This window comes from Carex rostrata, chromosome 5 (assembly GCF_964058835.1).
Source record: "Carex rostrata chromosome 5, lpCarRost1.2, whole genome shotgun sequence".
NCBI lineage: Eukaryota > Viridiplantae > Streptophyta > Magnoliopsida > Poales > Cyperaceae > Carex > Carex rostrata.
In genome coordinates, this window is record NC_135922.1 from 15,076,953 (window position 1) to 15,101,444 (window position 24,492).

Sequence of the window (24,492 nt, forward strand, 5' to 3'; positions counted from 1 at the left end):
AAATGTGAGAATGTCACTATAAACTTCAAAATTGTGAGAATGCCATTATAAAACTGTCAAATTGTGAAAATGTCATTAACTGTGTATTCTTATACTGTTTTTATTAAGAATTAATTAAAAAGACTATTTTAGTATACGTATTTTTGTATTCCCATTTTTTGTGGCACAACAAAAGCAGCAATGAACTGTGAACTCGGGTGCTCATATGAACTGTGCACTCTGGTGCTCATATTTTTGTAACACAACAAAAGCAGCAATGACACAAATAACAAATATCAAATAGCAAATATCAAATACTATTGCTATGTAACATACAGCAAGTATGCAATAGCACTTTCAAGCAACAATAATAAATATCACAAATATCAAATTGCAAATATCAAATGCAATAACACAACAAAAGCAACAATTTTACAAACTTCTCCTTCAGCAGAAGTGATCTCTTTTCCTGCTAAGCATTGATTAATCTTCTTTTTCTGCAAAAACAAAAAAATAGAAAAATGGTATTATTAAACAGGTTGGGTTAGCTGGAGCAACATTTTATGCATGACATCTTATTAAATCTTTTATTTGAATCAACATTTTATGCATGTTCTTAGGAATAAATGCATCTTATTAAAACAACCCAAGAAAATGAGACTCCACCTATATCTGAGCCGATAGAAACTCACCTACACATAAATAATACTCAATTGAGGATCCATATCATAAACAGTAGCATTATAGAGGTATAGTGGATGCATGCATTACTTTGACTATGTATGAATACATTTATGTATATAATTTGGATGTTAAAGTAAAATTTATTCAAATCTTATGCAATGAATGGAAATGTCGAAACAAAGAGAAAATAGTACCTGCATCAAATTCAGACATGCCCAAATTCTGACGAAACCAGATCCAACAGGAAGGATGAAAACCCTGACAGCACGCTTCCCGTTCCTTTTCTGGTTTCTTTTTATTTCTAATAATTTTCTCTGCAATTTGTGGAAAGGGAACAGGGGGTTTATTACAGTTTTGATGAATGAGCAAGGACAATTTCAAAATATTTCTCGTTCATATGGGAAAGTAAACCAATATTTATGAGGAAATTAGATCTAAACAAAATATTCAACTACTTGTCAATTAAATTGAAATGAGGCCTGAAATTTACATGCCTTATTCCTTAGAATAATCAAAATAAAACAAAGATATATTCTGTAGACACAACAGTTAATTATGTTCGTTCCATGCTGATCCTAACTAGGCAGACCTCTGGCTTCCCATTTGTTGTGTGGTTATTAGAAGTATTTAACTAAAACTTGGTTTTATGCTTTGATTAATTGTCTCAATCTCGTTTTAGAACTGGTTCACTGGGTTATCTTTTAACGGCTCAGGGAACACAAGAATCATTATGTAACTAATTGAGCATGTAATTTTGCTGATGGTGACAAACCTTTTACGTAGGGAGGAAAGCTTTCAATCCACGGGTCATGGGATATTTGCTGATGGTGACAAACCTTTTACGGAGGGGAGAAACCTACGGGGTCATGGGAGATGGCGTAACGAAGGAAGAGTGGAGGCGGAAGGGAGATGGCCTAACGCGCTGTTAAGGCTAGGGTTCGTGCTTGAGTAAGCACCAGTGGAAAAACAAGAATCAGGATCGGCCTATCTGGATCGGCTATATGAAACAACCGATACTAATACCTATCTGGATCGGTTTTCTGAACAAAACCGATTCTAAAAACTAATTATATCGGGTTTTTTAGTCAACCAATCCTAATTTGTGAACTATCAGGATCAGTTTTTTATAAAAACCGATCCTGATACTATCAGGATCAGTTCCTAGAAAAAGCCGATCCTAATAGTTGAACTATTAGGATCAGTTGTTTAGAACAACTGATCCTGATAGTATCAGGATCGGTTTTTATAAACAACCGATCCTAATATTATCAGGATCGGTTTTTTTATAAAAAAAACCAATCCTGATACTATTTTTTTTTTCAAAATTGGTTCTGCAAAAAAAAATTAGTATCAGAATCGGTTTTTTATAAAAAACCGATCCTGATAGTAATTTTTTTTTTTTTTTTTTTTTTGCAGAACCAACTTTGAAAAAAAAATAGTATTAGAATCGGTTATTTCAAATAACCAATCCTAATACTATTTTTTTTTTGCAGAACCAACTTTGTGTGGTGCGCTGTATGTAGTCTAAAATGCCCTGTTCGGATTAAAAACAAATTGGCACAGTGACGGCTTCAAAATTGAGATAGCAAATTTCATTTTATAATTAGTTTTTTATCAATATTTTAAAATATTTATGTTTGTAATTTTAATAATGAGAAGTATATGTAATTAGGCATTTGTGTTATATGTAATTAGTGTGATGATTAATATAATATATATGTGGCTGTTGTATATGGCATATGGTTCAATTATAAAAAAAATTTTGATGAAAATTAATGTAATTTATATTATTAAAATTTATGTGATAATATAATTAATTATTTGACATTGATATTTCATTTTGAAGTCATTTTGACTATTGAATTTTTTTATACAATCATGCATGATGCATCAATGACTTGTGCCATATAATAATATACATAGAACTTGAACCCTTGTTGTGTGGGGTTGTGAAGGAACGAATACGAACATCAGCATTTGGTCGATCGGAACCGTTAAAATGAAAGAATGTCATATTCATTTCACCATTATAAAATTTGATACAATTCGGGATTCGTTTACTAGTTCATCAAAGCAAAACAATATAGCAACATCGCACGGCCGTAAATAGTTTACGTTGGATCAAAACTTACAGTTGTCGGGCCTTCGGCACTTTTACGTTATTAATGTTCCATGTTATATCTTGATCATTTTAAAAATTATTACATGTCATTTAAATACAGACTCACCGTTGGATGATCATGCAGAAATGAACGGTCTGCATTCCATTTAACAATTTGATGCCATTAATAATAATAAAATTGTACAAAATTGATCATAGTAGAGTTGATTTGGCCATACAAACACAAATAAATAATTTTTATATTTTTCACATTTTTCTTATTATTTATCCGTGTACATGCATTACCAAACAAAAAAGAAAATAAATGGTAGCCGTTTGATGGTTGATAGACCATCAATATGAGTGGGGTTTACCTCAGTGATTTTTCTTATATAAATTATTAGGATCGGTTTTTTATAAAAAACCGATCCTGATATTTTTTTTTTCAAAGTTGGTTCGGCTAAAAAAAAAAAAAAGTATCAGGATCGGTTTTTTATAAAAAACCGATCCTGATACTATTTTTTTTTTTTTACAGAACCAACTTTGAAAAAAAAAAGTATCAGGATCAGTTTTTTATAAAAAACCGATCCTGATACTTTTTTTTCAAAGTATCAGGATCGGTTTTTTATAAACAACCGATCCTGATACTTTTTTTTCAAAGTATCAGGATCGGTTTTTTATAAACAACCGATCCTAATGATAACTCCCTATATAACCTGCTTAGGGTTCTTCTTATTTTCATTTCGCACCTCTTATTTTCAACTTAGCATCTCTCTCTCTATGTCTCCATATCTCCCTCTCAAATCCTCAGTACTCTTTGTCTCTCTCTCTGTCTCCGTCTCTCCCTCTCCTCCGTGTCTCTCTCTCTCTTTCTCTCCGTCTCTTCCTCTCAAAGCCGAGCCTCTCAATTGTGTCAGTTTTTAATTTTTTTTATTGTTACAAAAATTAATTAATGGTGTTTGTATATTATTTTACAGTCTTGAGGACAACTCGCTCAAGTTACTTAATCATCCGGCCGATCAACTATCATGGTATTAGTTTTATCTAATTTTCTCATTATTATACTTTTAAAAACACATTTTTTTTGTATTTTTTATTGTAAAATATTTTTTCATCTAATTGTTACCTTTGTTTTTGTTTGTCGGGTCTTTTCTAATCTCAAGTGATGTGATTGCAAAAGAGGTAATTATTGTTTTTTTTATTGTTGTGCTTTACATTAATTGCATAAATGTGTGTTAATTGAAGAAATAGCTCAATTAGTCACTTGTATGTTTGTTAATTAAATTTTTTTGGATTTAAATTTCTTGTTATAATATGTAATGCTTCACAAAACTTTGTATGAATATGAATTTTTTGTAATAATTTAAGATGTGTATGATATTTAATTTAGGATGTGTATATGATATTTGATTATTGCTTCTTACTGTGCAAAAAAAAAAAATTTAGGATGCTGGCCAGCAAAATATATATGGAAGCTGGTCAAATAAATAAAAATATTTTTTTAGCTTCAATAAAACATCAGGATCGGTTATTTTAAACAACCAATCCAGATTACCACTATTAGGATCGGTTGTTTAAAATAACCGATCCTAATTGAAAAAAAAAAAACTTTTAGGATCGGTTATTTTTTAATAACCGATCCTAAAAGTTTTTTTTTTTTTTAAGAATGAGGATATGAAAAAAACCGATCCAGAATATAACTATTAGAATCGGTTCGTTAAGAAAAACCGATCCAGATAACTGCTATTAAGATCGGTTATAATAAACAACCGATCTTAATAGTTACTATTTGGATCGGTTCTTTAAAAAATAAAAAACCGATCCTAATAGTTACTATTTGGATCGGTTCTTTAAAAAATAAAAAACCGATCCTGATAGTATCAGTATCGCATTCATCAGGATCGGTTGTATTCCGATACAGATATGCGTATATAACCGATCCTGATTCCATAATTTCCACTAGTGAAGGGTATTTTAGTCAGTACTGTAATTTTTATTTTTTAATAAGATTAATAGTATAAGAATACACAGTTAATGACATTTTCACAATTTGACAGTTTTATAGTGACATTCTCACAATTTTGAAGTTTATAGTGGCATTCTCACATTTCCAAGGTTTTATAATGGCATTCTCACAATTTTCCCATAAATAAAAGTAGACCTAGGGTGTTTCTTAAGGGCACCAAATCTCTTGTGAAGTTAACTCCAAAATTTATTGAATTGCTCTAACTAATGAATCTAAGTCGTTGAAATCAGTCAAAAAAAAATTTATAAAAGAATTAATAAATTTTAGGATTAATTTTGTGTTAAGCTAAGCTGTCAATAAAAAAAGTTTTATAAATTTAGTGCATTCATTTCTCATCAATTTTTCACCATTTGACTTTATACTAAATTAGTTTTGAAAACTTATAAATTTTTGTACGTAAATACATTACTTAACTTTGTACTTGATCTTTGGTAACTCGCCCTAAAATATTTTACTGTTTGTGAACTTGTTGGAATTTAATTATAATTTAACCTTTTAAGCATCATTACCACTTCACTAGTCTGAAGTTTGAAGTCTGAAGTCTGAACCATTGTAACAAGATTTGTGACCTGGCCCACTATGACCCATGAAAGATCCTTAATTTGACCCGGATCATCATACGCTATTCGCAGCTGCGATAAAATTTCAACTTATTAAAAATGTCCTACGGTCCAATTTATATGGCCTGATCTTAATAATTTCTGAAGTTAAATATGAGTTATATCATTGTAGTCTTGTAGATCAACATTTTTTTTTTTTTGAGAAAATTTTAGATCAACATGTTATATTTGATAGCATGGATCATGGATCAAACTCGAGAGTGGGTTGATTTATTTATGGAATCCCCTTTTTTAACTCGCTTTATATTATTTTGATATGGGTTAACATATTAAAAGACAACATATTACTATAATAGATCTACGATATAAAATCAACCGCATTTAAAGCATAAATTCTAATTTTACATAAAAGTGGTGTTTTCTTTGGCCCAATGGACTGTGATGTTCTTTCGTTTTACTTTTTTTTTTTAAATCGAATGTAATCGAAGTAGGGATGGAAATGGGCCTAGCCCACGGGTATTTTACTAAGTTCATGCCCGGCTTGCTCGTTAAAAACTGATGGCCCGCCTGTGCGGCCCAATCTGATGGGCTTGAAAATCTAAGCCCGGCCCACCCATGGGCCTTTCTCCCAAGCCTGCCCTTGCCTGTCCCAGCCCATGGGCCTGTCTGGCCCGCCCATACCCGTTGGCCCATCCATATTCAACCACATCAAATGAACCGTACAAGAAACAAAACAATTCGTAATGTGATTTTTCTAATGGAAAAAAATAATTCATAGTTTAATAATAAACAACAATGTGATTTTGATCCTGGAGCAACAAAATAATTTATAATTTAATAGTAAATAAAGGTGGCTAGTCTGCTTATTTTTTTTAACATAAAGGCCCATGGGCTGCCTGTGGGCTTCGACATAAGCCCAGGCCCAGCCCGGCTATAGGTCCGCCTTTACCTAACCCATCACAGTATCGGGCCGACCAGGTAAAGGCTAGGCCGGGCGGGTAAGACCTGGTCGCCGGGTCAATTAGGCTCTTTTGCCATCCCTAAATCGAAGCATAGTCAACAAAAAATCAGTTATCTTGTTTTTCTTATACACTTGATTGGTTGCTATTGTAAATATAGAGTAGAATTAGGGTGTTTCTAACTTCATCAATCATTTTTGTAAACTCAACTCTAAACCTAATATGATTGATTTCAAATGACGAAGTTGAACTGTTGAAATCCATCAACCTCACAAATGATGCATCTACAAGCAAAAATTTTAAAATTTCAAATTAATTTTGTATAGAGTCAAGTGGACAAAAAATGTTCAAAAAATGAATGCATTAAAATTAATTTATAAATCTTTTAATTTTGACTGCTTGATTTTCCGAGTTTTTCAAAAATACCCAAATTTATAAATATTTTATTATAAATAACCACAGTTTTGTCAAAATTTTATTTTTGCCCAAACCATAGAGAATATTTACGGTTTGAATTAAAAATTCAAATCGTAAATATTCCTTACGGTTTGAATTTTTTTTATTTAAAAATTCCAAACCGTATATATTCCTTACGGTTTAGAATTTTTTTTTTTTTTAGTTTTTTTTTTAGCCCAACTTTGCACCTCTGGTTAACATATCAAAACACTGTCAAAAATTATGAAAATTTACCGACATGCATTATTGACTTCATAAAAGAAGACTGTGAAGTTTCATACAAAATCTCAAAACAAATCGTGAGATATTGGTTCTCAAAAATTGCCTGAATTGCTGAAGGAGTGCTTCTAAGCCCAAATTTGCACCTCTGATTAACATATCAAAACACCTTCAAAAATTATGAAAATATACGGACATGCATTCTTGACTTCATAGAACAAGACTGTGAAGTTTCATTAAAAATCTCAAAACAGATCGTGAGATATCGGCTCTCAAAAATTGCCCGAACTGCTGAAGGAATGCTTCTGAGCCCAAATTTGCATCTCTGATTAACATATCAAAATACCTTCAAAAATGATGAAAATTTACCGACATGCATTCTTGACTGTGAAGTTTCATACAATATTGGAATGAAATATAATCAGGGTTGAATGTTACATACCTCGACTCTACCTGTCAGTAGTGGAACGGAGAGGACGGTGGCCCTGTCGCTTACCTTGCATTTCATGATTTTTGAAGGTGTTTTGATATGTTAATCAGAGGTGCAAATTTGGGCTTAGAAGCACTCCTTCAGCACTTCGGGCAATTTTTGAGAGTCGATATCTCACAATCTGTTTTGAGATTTTGTATGAAACTTCACAGTATTGTTCTATGAAGTCAAAAATGCATGTCGGTTAATTTTCATGATTTTTAAAGTTGTTTTGATATGTTAATCAGAGGTGCAAATTTGGGCTCAGAAGCACTCCTTCAGCAGTTCGGGCAATTTTTGAGAGCCGATATCTCACGATCTGTTTTGAGATTTTGTATGAAACTTCACAGTATTGTTCTATGAAGTCAAGAATGCATGTCGGTAAATTTTCATGATTTTTGAATGTGTTTTGATATGTTAATCAGAGGTGCAAATTTGGGCTCAGAAGCACTCCTTCAGCAGTTCGGGCAATTTTTGAGAGCCGATATCTCACGATCTGTTTTGAGATTTTGTATGAAACTCATAGTATTGTTCTATGAAGTCAAAAATGCATGTCGGTAAATTTTCATGATTTTTGAAGGTGTTTTGATATGTTAATCAGATGTGCAAATTTGGGCTCAGAAGCACTCCTTCAGTAATTCGGGCAAATTTTGACAAAACTGTGGTTATTTATAATAAAATATTTATAAATTTGGGTATTTTTAAAAAACTCGGTTTGATTTTATACTAAATTAAGTAGAAAGTTTAAAAATTTTACATGTAGATGAATCACTCACAAAGTAGACAGGTTTCAATAGTTCGGATTTGTTATTTGAAATCAATGCGATAGATTTTAGAGTTGAATTCACAAAGAAAGTTGTTGAAATTAAGAACAAAATAGTTATACTCGTAAATATATTTCTTAACTGAAATTTTTACATTTTAAATACCATATCAGGAAATTTTGTGATATTTAATGGCACATTTTCTAAATTACAAAATTTTATTAGTTCTATGTAAATTCTAAATAAGTTAGCACCCTTTTCTGTTTATTAGATTTAAATGAATCATACGAGAAGCACTAAAACATCGTCACATTTTTTTGGTCTTCGTTCATTGATTTGACATGAGATAGTTTAGGCAATAAATGAATTTATGAGGCTAAAAGTTTACTATTTGAACGGCTCAAAATGATTTATATGATTGGCTACATATCGATAGCTCCTGTAGTAAAAATATTCTTTAAATCACCCCTTTCCGAATTTATTACTTAGAAAAATTAAAAGTTGCATTCAAAAAAGAAATAGTCATATAGCTAAATAAAATACTATTTTACCTATACAAATTTTGCTAAAATATTGGAGGAAACAAAAAGGCATGAAGCGAAGCATTGGAAGTAATGCATCTATTTGTATTTGTATGAAATAATGATCCTATGTTAAAACTACACACATTAAGTTCTACCAATATTGTTTGATTATTCTTAAATTTTGTAATTTAATTTTTAAATAAATATAAAATTAAAATTTATCAGTATACTAATAGCAACTCCATTAGAATACTAAATTATATCGGCAAGCATAATAAAAATAGTTTTTTATTTATTTTAAAAATTAATTTATCTTGATTTCTGTATTTCATATTTTTATTTTGAATTTTAACCTTTTTTTCACGAAAAAAGGAAAATATATTTTTGTTAGTGTTTTGAATTGTTATGAATAATTATCTTGTTAGTGTTATGAATAAGATGTAAATTATAATATAAAAGCATGCTAATTGTTTGAATGTAAACTCATTTTTAACAATTCTAATTAGAGGTGGAAGAATTTAGCACATAGTATAAAGTTAAAAATCAAAATAGGTCGGTAAAGTTCGAAATTGTAAAATTTAATATGGTTATAGTTCAAAATAGTTCTAACTTTTATAATAAAAATAGTATATCAATATTGTTAGAAACTAATTAAAATATATTATAATGTTTGTGAATTATTTCTATATTAATTATAAATAAGTGCGAATAATATTCGTATATAAATAAAATGCGATTTTAGTATGAGTATTGGATAAGTGGGATTTTGAATGTTATGTACCGTGTTAAGACCTCACTTTGGAAACTATAAAAAAAAAAAAAAAATTAAAGAAAGAAGCTTTTGTGTTCTTGCGAAATTCTGCCAAAATATGGCTAGGAAGAGGGAAAAAAATAAAAAAAGGCGATAAATATTTGGCTGCCGAAGTGCGGCGGTGACTAGATTCAACTGTCGGGGCACGTCAGTGAATAGATTCAACCGTCAGAGCTTGGCGGTGAATAGATCTAGTCATCACTAGTACGCGATGGCTATGGGCAGGGGCGGACCCTTGTGGAACTAGAGGGGGGCAGGCGCCCCCGCCCCCCCCCCCCCCCCTGGATTTTAAGTTTTAGTGGTGATTTGTCTAATTTGATCGACTCTGTCCCTCCCTGAAAATTTTTTTACCCCTCTCTGAATGTTTAATTTCTAATTCAGGTTAAATATAGGGTTAAAATAAAAAAAAATTTCTTGAATTATGATTCGTAATTAGAATTATAAGTTAGACAATCAGAAATTACAAGTCAGACTATTAGAAAATATAAGTCAAAATATTATTTTTTATCAAGTACCCAATAAGTTAATGGATTTAAACCTGATTCGATAATTTTTTGCCCCCCCCCACCCTGACGAGAATCCTGGATCCGCCCCTGGCTATGGGACGAAAATCGATCTGATCGTGAAGAGAGATGGAGAATGAAGTATTAGAGTGTTTAAGAGTTTATATAAATAAGATAAGATAATGAAAGTAGTTTAGATGAATTAATGAGAATAAATAAGTTTAAATTTGAAAATTAAAGTTATTTGACTTAGTGTAAATACGTTGTTTATCAATAAAATTATTAATTAAATAATATGACATTTAAAACTATTAATCTTACAAAAAATAAGTACCATGTTAATATAAATAGAAATTGTTTTATGAATTTACGCCATATTCAGGTTCGAATCCATTTGATTGCCCTCAATCGATTAATCAAGTCAAAATAGTACCAGTAAATAATTTTAGAGTACAGTTGTTAACATATGGTCACACCTTAAACAATCATCTTTCTAATTACCTTTTTGTTTGGTTGTGCAACAAATAGAATGAAAACATATTAAGAGTTAAACAACATTGAAATCCATTAAAAAGAAGGGTTGAAACGAGAAAGAGAAACTTTTTTTTCCAAATCAATCTAGGTCCAAATTAGTGGATTTCTCTCGGGTAGGGTACGGGTACCTCGGGTAAACCCGAGACGGGTAACGGGTAACGGGTAGGAAGGGTACGGGTAGGACGGGTAGTCGGGTAGAACGGGCACGGGTAGGCCGGGTAATTTTTTTTAAAAGTGTACCCTACTCGTTTCAAACCCGTGCCCGTCTCAGGTAACGGGTACCTCTGGTAGGGTACGGGTTTTTTTTTTTTTTTATAGTTTTTTTCGGTTTTTAATACTGTTTTTTCTGTTATTTTTTTTTTCTGTTTTTTTTTACTTTTTTTTTCTGTTTTTTTTCCCTTTTTTCTGTTTTTTTTTCCGTTTTTTTTTCGAACGGCAAAATAATTTTAAATTTTGAATTTAAAAAAAAACGGGTAAAGGGTAAAGGATAAACGGGTAAAGTTGTTCGGGTAAATGGGTGCATTGGTACAATTAAATTAAATTGATTTCTATGTTCACATCAGTGCATCTTTCTTTTTTATTGGAAAGAAAGCACTAAGAAAAATTTTGAGTCAATCAATTAGACAGATCTAGTGTACACACCGGGCTCTGGGATTGAAATGGATTGGATACATACAGATCAAACAATAATATAATCATATCCGTATTTATTTTATTTTTGATGCGGATACAGGTCATATATTACATAAATATAGATAGAGATCAGATATTAAATGAATACGAATACATATCAAAAAGTAAAGATATTAATATAGATGGATAAAATTTGAATAACTAATTATTTTTGTACAAAATCGTTGTTTTCAGACCATTAAATTATTGTACTCATCTTAATAAATAGTAAAAAAATTCAAACAAAATAAAATTTGAGCTGCAAACACATTTTAATATATCTATCATGTTGAACGGTTTGGATCGACTGTTTGGATTTTAAAAATGCAGGTTGTAATTCGGTGTCACCAAAAAAAGGTTTTAGTGGATAATATGTCAAACAAATCTTAACTTCTGAATACACATCAGGTCAACACTTCATTTATAAATAATTACTAGATTAATATATACAAGTCGAAATAAAATGGATACAATATGTAAAATGTAGTTATATAAGTTCTCTTAGCCTGCTTGAAACTAGGTAATTATTAAATACTAAATCATACATATATAATTGTTGATATTAGTATCCAGAAACCTCATAATTTTTTTCCCAGCATCGCTAGCAGCCGCCACATCTCTCTGTGCAGCAGCGCCTGCCGGGTCCAACGATATCTGAAGCTCTAGGGTGATAACTATTTTGTACACCGTCATACCCACCTGAATTTGTAAAAAAAAGTTGACAACATAATGAATATGGGGGACGGGTTATATATATTAAACAGAGTAAAAAGTAAAAAAGACCTTGAGGTTAATATTCATGGACACATTGTAAAAACAAAGTTAACTTTGCCTAAAAGAAAGACTATATACATTGTAAAGGAAATTAAGACTTGGCTTTGTCTATTTTTTTTTTAAAATACTACTTTGGATTGGGCGTACGTACCACAGCTTAATTTGGTTGTGGGTATGTTTGGATGCATCAAGAATATGGGATATTCGAAAATATGGCTATCTGAAATAGCAATGTGTACAAATAATATTTTTGTTATTTGGAATAGTTAGAATAGCTATTATTCTCTATTTCTTGTAATTAAATGTTGGAATAGATATTATTCATAAGTGTGAAGAGAAAAAAAAATGGTTCTTTCTTGGATTTCTGCCAACACAGTCCAAAATGACAAAGTTGACATCACTTATGTGATTTCCATGTCATGACAATTCATTTGAAACTCTACTTGTCTATTTTTTTCTCTTAATTAGCACATTGTTAACACCAATTTTTCTCGGTTACAATTATTTACTATTCTAAATTTACAATTCAAACAACATTTTTACTAATCTAAATTGCACCATTTTTACACTAATCTGAAATCACTATATTTTCTCTATTTCCATCTACTAATACCAAATTTTGGTATTCTAACTATTATAGCTCCCATCGAAATTAACATACCCTAGTTAGAACGAGATATAACACTTACGTTGAGGAGAGGGTGGGGCAGCGCTAAGGGGACTATCCGGATGTAAGGTGGGAGGGGGTTGGGGTGCGCTAAAGGGACTATCCGGATCTAAGGTGGGAGCGGGTTGGGGCGCGCTAAGGGGACTATCCGGATCTAAGGTTGAGCTGTCAATAATAGCAGTTTGCATGACCATAGTGCTGAGAAGCAAACAGAGCATGAATTCACTTGTCATTTCTCTCCCAAAAACCTTTACACTACTGATACTAGTAACAGTATTAGTGTCCCTTGATTTCTTCCATCTTCATCATTTTATACTTATAATTTATAGTAAGGCTTGAGCAAATCAACTAGTCAAGTGACTCAAGTCTCCCACCTGCTTTTTCTTTCCCAGTCTAAACTTATTTGACTTCATCACTCCCAATTTGGTCAACATTAGCTGCACGGAATGACTAATAACAACATTAATTCATGTCACCTAAGGTAACTCAAATTTTTAGTTTGAATCCAGACCATCTGATCAACTTTAGCACGGATATCAAAAGAGACACGTGCATTCTATCCAGGATCAGATTGGTCAGATTCTGATCAGACCGAATTTAAACTCAAATTTAAAATTTGAGTTACTTCATGGTTAGGAACTCTAACAAGATTTCGGTCAAAGTAGAAGGAATTGCTTTGATGATTTGATGATTGGATGACCTCCACTATCAAATTAATTGCTGATTTGCTGATTTCCACTACCAAATTAATTTGAATTTGGAGTGTTGCTGTCTTTCCACCATAGAATTTTAGCACCCATAAATGAAGATTCCCTGCACCATGAACTATCACTTTATTAGAGCCTTTTCGGCGTGCAAAATTCCAGTGGGAATTTGATGGTATTGGACAAAATCCACTTACAATCCTATGCACCCGTTCGGCGGTTTAGTATTTTCCCCTCCTACACCCCATGAGTTATTCCCAATCAACAGTATAAAATTCCAGTGAGAATTTGATGGTATTGGACAAAATCCACTTACAATCCTATGCACCCGTTCGGCGGTTTAGTATTTTCCCCTCCTATACCCCATGAGTTATTCCCAATCAACAGTACTTTAGGGCGTGTTCGGATGTCACGGGATTACGGAATGAGAATGGGAATGAGAATAGGAATTTACTTTTGAAAAAGTGGGAACCCACGGGTACATAATGCACGGGATTAATTATGGGAATATGAGAAAATGAGTGTTCGTTTGTATCATGGGATTAATTGTGGGAAAGTTTTATTTATTTTAAAATATGTATATTTATTTAATTGGTTTAGTTTAATTTAGTTATAAATGATTTTTTATTTAATTATTGTTTTTGAATAGTATAGCGTTATGTTTTGTGTTGATGTGAACCAATGGTAAACATAATTTTTTTTTAAATTATATTAATGAAATTAAATAAAATTGATTAAATAATAATATTAAAAAAATGAACCATTTCTAATAAAAATATTACTAGAATGGTACAAATAAAATAAGAAAATATTTATAAATAAATTAAAAAAATAAGAAAACAACAATTAAAAACATTTAAAAATATTTACAAAAAATAAACATTTATAAACAAACAAACAAGCATTTAAAATATATAATTACAAAAATTGAAAAGCAAACAAACATTTAAAATATGTAATTAAAAACATTTACAAAAAATAAACTTTTACAAACACTTACGAAAAAACAAACATTTTGTCACACCCCAAATCCCGGGTCTGACAGCCTGCCGCGTATATTTATTAAGTGTCACATATAAATACACGCAAGGCAGTGGATCTTTTTATATGCATTACCAGTATCCTCATTTGCTGTATCCGTGTAATAAACCTGAAAATAACCCAAAGGGTGGGGGTGAGAATAAATTCTCAGTGCGAAATTTGTCATAGTTTAGATTATTGGACTTGCAATCAAACTCCATATTCAAAAATAAAACCATACAACAATCACAATTCAAATCATTTCATATTCATAATAAAAAGGAATGCATATGCTTGACAACAATTAATCAGATGAATCACAGTTAACGGAATTTCCAAGATGAATTTCAAACACAACAGATATTTTTGGCTTAACTCAATTCATTAGGGCTTATAGCAATTACAGATGTTCTTTCGAGCTGGACCCTTTATCAAACCCACATTTGTAGGGTTACTGACACCTACAGATGGCCAACCGAGCTAGACCCTTTATCTGACACACATCTGTAATCGCTTGGCTTAACCATTTATTAAGGTCTGGTTCAAATCATATAAAGAAAATCCTCTTTGGAATCATTCCAATGTTCGTAATAGTCAATTGACCGTCCAAATGCATTAACACGTATGAGAATGCCACCGAGCCACAGACGTTACACACTAGTCACCCACAATTCCAAATCACACATCATAACATAATCACCCTCCCTCGTCCCAACCGGTACTGGGAAACATCGAGGGCCGTTCACCTAAGGCCATTAGGATCCTGGGAATCAAAGCCAGCATACAGCCCGACTTTGCAAATTCATTTGATCCAAGTGCTTAACTTCGTAAATCCATTCACATACATATCAAATCGTGATGACTTTCAATCAAATCAGATCATAATAGATCGACACAACCTACAACCATACCAGCATGCAAATCACTCAAGTCACATAAATTCGAGTTTAATTTGATTGGGCTATGCAAATGCTTTTCTTAATTCAATGATGCAATCAATGATATTCAACATGACAAACGAATACACAGTTTAATTCCTGAAAATAAAGTATCAAACAAGTCCAAGAATCCCGCACCTGATTACGACGAGCGTACCGCTTAATTTAAGGATCGGGCGTCTCGAATTACCTTGCGATATCTTGCTCGACCGAGCCTACACCTATATTATACGTATACTTGGTTTAATTCGGTTACATCATCAAAACTTAAATTTCAAAAGCCGTCTTTTAATTCGTCAATTCTTTTATACCTTTCGGCTCATTTATAATCATTTTAATTCAAGTCCAATTCCAAAATTACATATATGGTCGGCCCTTATATAAACTTTCACCTTATTACACTGTGGCCCATTTGAAGTATCAATTATTTTATTCCAATTCAATTTAATTAAAGGCCCATAATTTAGCAAAGGTTTAAGCCTCTAATTAACAATTCACAATTTACTCCAAGTCCATTTATAACATTTCTAATGCATAGGCCGGCCATTAATTCAAAACCTCACATTTTCACATCTAGGCTCTTAATTTATACTACTCTACGTAAGGCCTTATATTTTACAATTCAGACCCCTAAATATAATTAATTTGCAATATGGTCCCTGCCAGTTCAAAGACTGGTATACACACCAAAATTCAACACAATACCAGTGGTATCACTGGGCCAGTACCGACTGGTACCAGCAGCACATACACAACAACAAGCACCACAAGTACCACAAGTACCACATTCTCAACACAAACCAGCAAAACAGAACAGACCAGGCCAAGCAACAACAGAACCAGCAAAACAGAACCAAGCCACAGGTCAGATCAGAATAGGCACACCAGAAAACAACAACACGGCTCAAGCCTCAAGTCAGCACCATTTATCGGGAAAATCAACAATCCGAGCAAAGGTGAAATTAACTACAATTCCCTTTACAAAATCCAACCAATTGATCAAGAGGCTCGATAATTTACCCAATTAGAGATAGCCCGGTATGGAGAGATATAAAGAGAGAAAGGGAAATCGACACCGGAGCAACAACAACCCACAATTAACACGGCTCAGCACCAACCAAGCACCAGAACAGCACCAATCAAGCACTGAGGCAGCACCAAGCCATCACCAGCACAGCACCAAGCAAACACCGAGGCAGCACCACGCCAACACCAGCACGGCACCAAGCAAGCACCAGGGCAGCACCACGCCAACACCAGCACGGCACCAAGCAAGCACCAGGGCAGCACCACGCCAACACCAGCACGGCACCAAGCAAGCACCACAACCCTAATTTCTAGGGTTTCCCGAAAACTCGCAAAAATCAGCAGCAATTGTGAAGAATCTAAGAGATTAGTTCCACGGGTCAGAGAGAGAGGGGAGAGAAAGGTTTTCGTGGTGGTGGCGGGGGTCAGCGATAGGTGAGGGTTGCCGGCTAGGGTTTCCACGGCAGGTGAAGAGGGAGGCGGAGAAGAGACAGGGAGGGGGCGGTGCTGGTGCGGTTTCACGGACCGAGGAGGAGAGGAGAGAGTGGGGCTGGTGCGCGGCTCGCCGACGACGGAGGAGGGAAGAGGGGGCGGAGCCCCTCTGGTTTTGGCATAGAAAGAGGAAGGGGACGGGTTGGGGGGGGTTCTGTCACGGGTAGAGGGAGAGGACAGAAAGAGAGAAGGGAGAGGGTGGGGGTATTAAATGGGATGCTTTAAGATTCGTGCTGGATGAGATGAGTGTTTGATATAATTCCAAAATTTACATTACAACATTTAAGATCCGTGTTAGATTTAATCGGACGATCCAAACAATTCAGAATTTCATTATGGTCTTATTTTAATTGGTTTAAATTCTGTTTCTTTCATAAATTCAAATCGAAAGTTCATAAAATTTTGTAACTATATTTGTACATATAATTTGTGTATTTATCTCTCAATTTGAGATTCGAATAATTCGTTCTCCTTTTATATAATTATATATATTCAATTAGTTCTTTAAAAATTCTAAATGAACGAGTTTTATAATTTATATAATTTATTTGTACGAATAATTTCGTATCATTATACTCTTATTTGGAATTCAATTACTTATTTATTCACACGAATCTAATTAAATCAATTTCTTCTTTCCTAAAAATTCAAAGGAATTGTAACGGATTTTCTAAGTTTCTAATTTACCGAATAATTATAATTTTATTCCTAGTGCTATATTTTATTTTATTTTTAAATCTCTAAATTTTATTATACATAATTTCATACATTATTTATATTACGAAATTTTAGTTTCGTTTTAGTCGGTCAGAAAATTTATGAACGATCGTTAAGTTAATTAAACTTTTTATTTAAGCCAAATGATCGATTTAGAAATTTAATCATGTTTTAAAATTTCGGAATGTAACACATTTAAATTATGTATTCACAAAAATTAGAAAATAAACAAATATTTAAAATATTTAATTAAAAATATTAAAAAAAAAAAACTATTAAAAACATTTAAAAAAAATAAATATTTATAAACAAACCCAAATTAAAAATATTTACGGAAAAAGAAACACTTACAACATTAAACAAACATATTTAAAATATGAATTACAAAATAAAAATAAAGAGGTACCGGATCAGCTTAGTCCCACTATAGAAAATAAAAAACTTCCTCTTTCCTTATATATACATGAGCTCCTTGGATTAGGTTGATAGAAAGAGAAGGAGAAAAAGAGAGACACGTGGTGTTGGGAGGTAGAAAAGCAAAAAGATGGTGGGTCCCAGCATGAAAAAGTAGAGAAGAGAGATGATTGGGAAAAAAAAATTCAATCCGACTTCATTTTTTTTTCCCGTGATTTTAACATGCAGAGAATCATATTGGGAACAACGGTAGGAAGTTTGAGGGGAAATTTTGGACCTGCTGAACGGCTGTTGGGAAAATAAATGAGGAAATTCCAAAATCCAACCAAAACCCATGGGATTACCGAATGCCGAACAGGCCCTTAGTGTAATTTTGCGGGATCAAAAACCAAAAACCGGAGCTCAGACTGAATTTTTCTATTCCCAATCATCCCTCTCCTCCTTTTGGTCCATTTCAAAAACCGTGCAACTTTTATCTCTTTCACATGTGGCCTCCAACTGTGCACTATCTCTAACTCTTTTTTTTTTTTTTTTTTTCTAATCAAGCACTTACTCCTATATATAAAGAATCCAAAGTACTTGTCCTTTTCAAATGTGGGACAAATGAAATTGTTCATATTCGGACTTCGTATTTTACTTATTTTAATAATTAGAACTTGCGGCTATTGGTGGGCCTTGACATCTAGATGTAAATAATCCAATTATTTTATTTTTCTTTTGTTATGTCCGTAGATATACCCATAGATATACCCATCTACTATTTTTCATGCTAACTTTTAATTTTTCTAAATAAAAATAAAAATCAAACCTTCTAATTTTTATAAGAAATTTCTCAATTGAATTCAAACAATAATAAAATTATGTTGAAAATTTAGATGCAACGCTTTCAAAATGTTAAATAAATATATATATTCATCCATCGGATTTAAGAATTACAAAAATATAAACATTTGTATAAAAAAATTTAAATGCATATATTTCACATATTTTAAATATTTATTTGTTTATAAATTTTTATTTTCTGTAATTATTTTTAATTATTATTTTCTTATTTTTTATTTATTTATAAATAATTTCATAAATTATTTGTATCCATTTCAGTAATATCTTTTTAGAAATGTTTCATCTACATATAATGTTATTATTTAATATATTTTATTTAATTACATTATCATAATTTTATTAATACCAATAATTCTAATGTGGGACTAATCAAAAGTTTAGATCCCGACTTTTTTTTTTTTAATAAATAGGTCATGTGTACTGGTTGGCCTTGGCTATATAGAAATAATTGAATACATACAAAAAATGTGTACAATTATTCACGGACTTGAAAAATTACAAAAATATTTTGTATTAGAAAAGTTGAATACATGCATTTCATATATTTTTTTAATTTTTTTTTTATATATGATCATTTTTTTGTAAATATTTTTAATTGTTGTTTTCATATTGTTTTGTATTTATTCATAAAAAAATCGTTATTGTATTGTATCTATTTTAGTAATATTATTTTGAGGTAATGTTTCATCTATTTAATGTTATTATTAATCTATTTCATTTAATTGTACTATATGATTTTATTAATACAGAACAGAACGCTATACTATTCAAAAATAATAATTAAATAAAAAATCATCTATAACTAAACTAAACTAAAGCAATTAAATAAATATACATATTTTAAAATAAATAAAGATTTCTTACAATTAATCCCATGATACAAACGAACACTCATTTTCTCATATTCCCATAATTAATCCCGTGAATTCCGTACCTGTGGTTTCCATTTTTTCAAAAGTGAGTTCTCATTCCGTAATCTCCTGATATCCGAACACACCTTTAATTTGTTAACTTTTTGACAATAAATAAAAGTAGACCTAGCTAGGGTGTTTCTGTTTCTTAAGCGCACCAAATCTTTTGTGAAGTGAACTCCAAAATTTATTGAATTGCTCTAACTAATGAATTTAAATCGTTGAAATCGGTCAAAAAAAATTTTATAAAAGAATTAATAAATTTTAGGATTAATTTTGTATCAAGTCAAGCAGTCAATAATTTTTTTTTATAAATTTAGTGCTTTCATTTCTCATCATTTGTTCACCGTTTGACTTTATACTAAATTAGTTTTGAAAAATTATAAATTTTGTATGTAAATACATTACTTAACTTTGTACTTAATTTTTGGTAACTCGCCCTAAAATATTTTACTGTTTGTGATTTTGTTGGGATGTAATTATAATTTAACCTTTTAAGCATCATTACCACTTCACTAGTCTGAAGTCTGAACCATGCATTGTAACAAGATTTGCGACCTGGCCCACTATGATTGGACCCGGCCCACTATGGCCCATTAAAGATCCTTAATTTGACCCGTATATATAATCATACGCTTTGCGCAGCTGCGATAAAATTTCAACTTATTAAAAATGTCCTACGGTCCAATTTATATGGCCTGAACTTAATAATTTCTGAAGTTAAATATGAGTTATATCATTGTAGATCAACATTTTTTTTTCTGAGAAATTTTTTGATCAACATGTTATATTTGATATATAGCATGAATCATGGATCAAATTCGAGAGTGGGTTGATTTATCTATGGAATCCACTTTTTTCACTCGCTTTATATTCTTTTGATAAGGGTTAATATATTAAAAGACAACATATTATTATATTAGATCTACGATATAAAATCAACCGCATACACGCATAAATCCTAATTTCACATAAAGTGATGTTTTCTTTGGCCCAATGGAATGTGATGTTCTTTCGTTTTATTTTTTTTTATTATTAATTTATTATCAAATGTAATCGAAGCATATAATCAACCAAAAATCAGTTATCTTGTTTTTCTTGTACACTTGATTGGTTGCTATTGTAAGTATAGAGTAGAATTAGGGTGTTTCTAAGTTCATCAATTATTTTTTAAACTCAATTTTAAAATCAATCTGATTGATTTCAAATGACGAAGCTGAACTGTTGAAATCCGTTGTCACACCCCGCAGCCACAGGTCGTGACAGAGCCCCGCCGTAAGCATACAACTTCATGTATGCTTACAAGGCAATTACAATATTTTCATCACATCACAATAAAAGACGTAAAACAAGTTTATATATAATAGTCCAGGTACAAAGTGTCTGGTAAAAGTAGAACATATAAATTGTATCTCATACGGATACAAGTCATAAGGTATGACATAGAGAATTATATAACAACACAACATATATACATCTCTAGTCAAATAACAAAACATATACTAAGGTAATATGGTGATCTATACCAAGGGTCAACTACTAGCGTGTCTCTCCAGACCCAGCCGCACCGATGCCTATAAAAAGAACCCAAAGGGTAGGGGTGAGAATAAATTTTTCAATGCGAATTTGCCACAATCAGGTTATTGGACTTGTAATCAGACTCCATGTTCAAAAATGAAATCCATACAAAATCACATTAGCAGTTCTATAACAATATATATATAAATGAATGCATGTACTCGACAACAATAATCGAATGAAAAACAACTTAAGGAATTTCCAAGATGAAGTTCAAACAAACACATTTTTGGCCTGACTCATTTTATTATGGCTGGTAGCATCTATAGATGTTCAACCGAGCTGGACCCTTTATCAAACCCTCATCTGTAGGGTTACTAGCACCTACAGATGTTCCACCGAGCTGGACCCTTTATCTAACACCCATCTATAAATGCTTTGGCTTAACCATTTACTAAAGTCTGGTTCCAAGTCATAAAATAAAAATTCACATGAAATAAATCAGAATGTCGTCATAGTCAATTGACCGTCCAAATGCATTACCACGTAGGGTAATGCCCCCGAGCCACAGACGTCACACATAGGTCACCCACAATCACAATCAACATATACATATAGTCACCCACCCCTCGTCCCAACCGCTACTGGGATACCTCGAGGGCCGTTCACCTAAGGCCATTAGAATCCTGGGATCAAAGTCAGCTAGCAGACTTTGCAAATTCATTCACATATCATCTCAAAGTTAGCTGATACAGCTCAACCTTGCCATTTCATTCACATATCATTTCACAATCATCAATTTGTGGTGACCTTTATCCATAGTCAACTCATAAGAGAACAATCAAAATGACAACCATACAAATATGCAAATCAACCATACCGCAACAATTCGGTTTTAGATGTATTATGCACACAATTCACATAATTCTAATTATGCAACAATCAAACATACAACATGACAATTTCAAGTAAGCAACAATCAATCACATAACATGACAATCGGAAAAGATAATTTAATTTCTGAAAATGAAACATCAAATAAGTCCAAGAACCCCGCACCTGATTACGAAAAACGTATCGCACACCTATGGTTCGGACGTCTCGAAAGGTCCCGCAAAATCTTGTTCAACCGAGCCTACACCTATATCAACATATATACTTAATTCAATCTTTGTTCGACGATTGATATGCTTACTTGAGTGATATTACTTTCTTTATACTTTCCTTAACGTAATCCATATAATTTTGTATCCACCTTCTTTATGTTAAAAATAGAGAGTGCTATTGGAGGAAGAGTAAACAAGAACACAAAATAAATGAAAAACAGAATTCTAGACAGCAGCCCTAAATTCTGACCCTTAGTTACTAAAATTGCAATAACTTTTTATAGGAAACTCCAAACAACTTGAAACTTGAACCACTAGAAACTAGACTCCGAGACACATCAAATAGACTTCTCATTTGTCCAAAATGATTTAGAATTGTCCATTCAAATTAGCTCCTTAATCAGCCTAAAAATCTGCCCACTGTACAGTCACGAATTTAATGGTAAATCAAGTTTGTTCATCAACACTTGCTATTTTGATTCAATATGTTGGACATCATAGAATATGCAAAGTTCGATTTTTAGAATTCCAATTGAACAACAACATGCACAAAAGAGGGAACAAAGAAAAGAGATCAACTTATATCAATTTGGTACTCTGTTTATTTATTCTTGAGTAGCTATCTGTGCTCACAAATTATTAAATAAACTTCAAAATAATAATTTCTTCTATTCAAATTTCTTTTGAAAACATTACTTAAATTTAATACATTTTGCAACTAGTATTTCTATGAAATTCCCATTAGAAAAGACTTATCCTACAACTTTTTACATCCTGTCACAAAGAGGTCCCTAGTTAGGGACTGTTTTCTAAACAATTTTATTTTCTGTCACCAATCAGTCCCTAAACCTTGTCAGACCTGAATTTTTACACTACAAACCCTGTCATTTACCAGAATTGACCTAGAGCTGTTCAGAATACTGGAAATTTACATAACAGACCCTGGAATGTTGCAGAATAATGCAGAACTGTGCAGAATGCTGAAAAATTACAGAAATGACCTTGGGCAACTCAGAATAGCATACCAGTATACCAGAAAATGCTGAAACAGAATACTATTGAACTGGAAATCAATACCAGCATAAAGAGGAGGAAAATTTTGGTTATTCAAAGTTGTATAAATAGGTTAATCAACCCTTCAAGGGTAATCATGACTAATTCAGAATTTTAGAAGGAAAATCAAGCAATTGTTGACAAGTCATTCAAGCAAAGGAAATTTAATTAATCAATGACATACGTATGTTGAGATAAAAGGTTATCAAAACTGATTCAATCCATTCAAAATCTCAATAACCAAATTTAATTTAACACGAGAGTTTCAACCGATCAAAACACTCAAGCCTTAGTAGAAAATATAAAATTTGTAAGGGCCGGTTTGAATCAAGCACAACAACACTAATTAACTTCATGAAGTCAAGAACATTGCATAAATCGACAATGTCACATAAAAATTCAGATTTATCAATTTTCCCAACTACACAAACCCTAAATCAATCATAATCAAAATAATTCCAGATTTTAAGAGAGTGAGAGAAGAACTTACCAATTAACACCTTTATTTGTTGGATTAGACTAGATTAATCACAACCCTTCTCTAATTTTCGAATTTGAACCAAACCCTAGATAGAAAATGAAGATTAAGATGAAATTGAGAGAGGAAACACCAAATTAACAACATAGAAGCTTAATGGAGATAGATTACTCACAATTTATACACAAATTTTGGATTTGATCAAAAACCCTAGAAATTAGAGATGAATTTTAGATTTGAGAGAAGAGGAGAGAAAGTGAGTACCAATGGAGAGCAAGATGGCTACTAGAGAGTGAATCAACAATTTCCAACTTCTTCTTCAATTTCTCAAGGATTTTCATGGGAGAAGAGAGGGTTCTTTTCTCTTTTTCTTTCTTTTGGGGGAACACAAAAGGGGGCAGCAGCAACAAAGAAGGGATGGAGGGAAGGAGAAAGAGAGAAGAGTTGAGTTGTTTTGGAAATTTTGCTAAATAGACCCTCAAAGTTTTGGATATTAATAAAAGAAACTTTTATACCTATTTTTATGCATAAAAGATTGTATCTTGATCCAAATTTATATAAGATATAAAT

General features: G+C 32.0%; 3 long non-coding RNA genes across 4 annotated transcripts in view; all 3 read right to left on the reverse strand.

Moving 5' to 3' along the window:
* LOC144554584 (uncharacterized) overlaps nt 1–24,085 on the reverse strand; it is a 49,683-nt gene extending 25,598 nt beyond the window's left edge. Inside the window, exons 1-3 of one of the 2 annotated variants that reach the window (XR_013511655.1) lie at nt 23,935–24,085; nt 22,345–22,426; nt 21,129–21,341 (exon numbers count right to left, since the gene is read on the reverse strand). This is a non-coding gene — a long non-coding RNA (uncharacterized LOC144554584). Of the gene's footprint in view, nt 1–21,128; nt 21,342–22,344; nt 22,427–23,934 lie in introns of those variants that run through there. The other variant, XR_013511654.1, reaches the window with a different exon arrangement.
* On the reverse strand, nt 642–1,520 carry LOC144554830 (uncharacterized). Its single transcript, XR_013511770.1, has 3 exons — nt 1,436–1,520; nt 858–921; nt 642–671 (listed from the first exon to the last, which is right to left on the reverse strand). It is a non-coding gene; the product is annotated as an uncharacterized LOC144554830 (long non-coding RNA).
* Nucleotides 11,666–12,947, reverse strand: LOC144553988 (uncharacterized). The gene is made up of 2 exons (XR_013511499.1): nt 12,725–12,947; nt 11,666–11,960 (listed from the first exon to the last, which is right to left on the reverse strand). It is a non-coding gene; the product is annotated as an uncharacterized LOC144553988 (long non-coding RNA).
* Nucleotides 24,086–24,492: the final 407 nt, after the last annotated feature.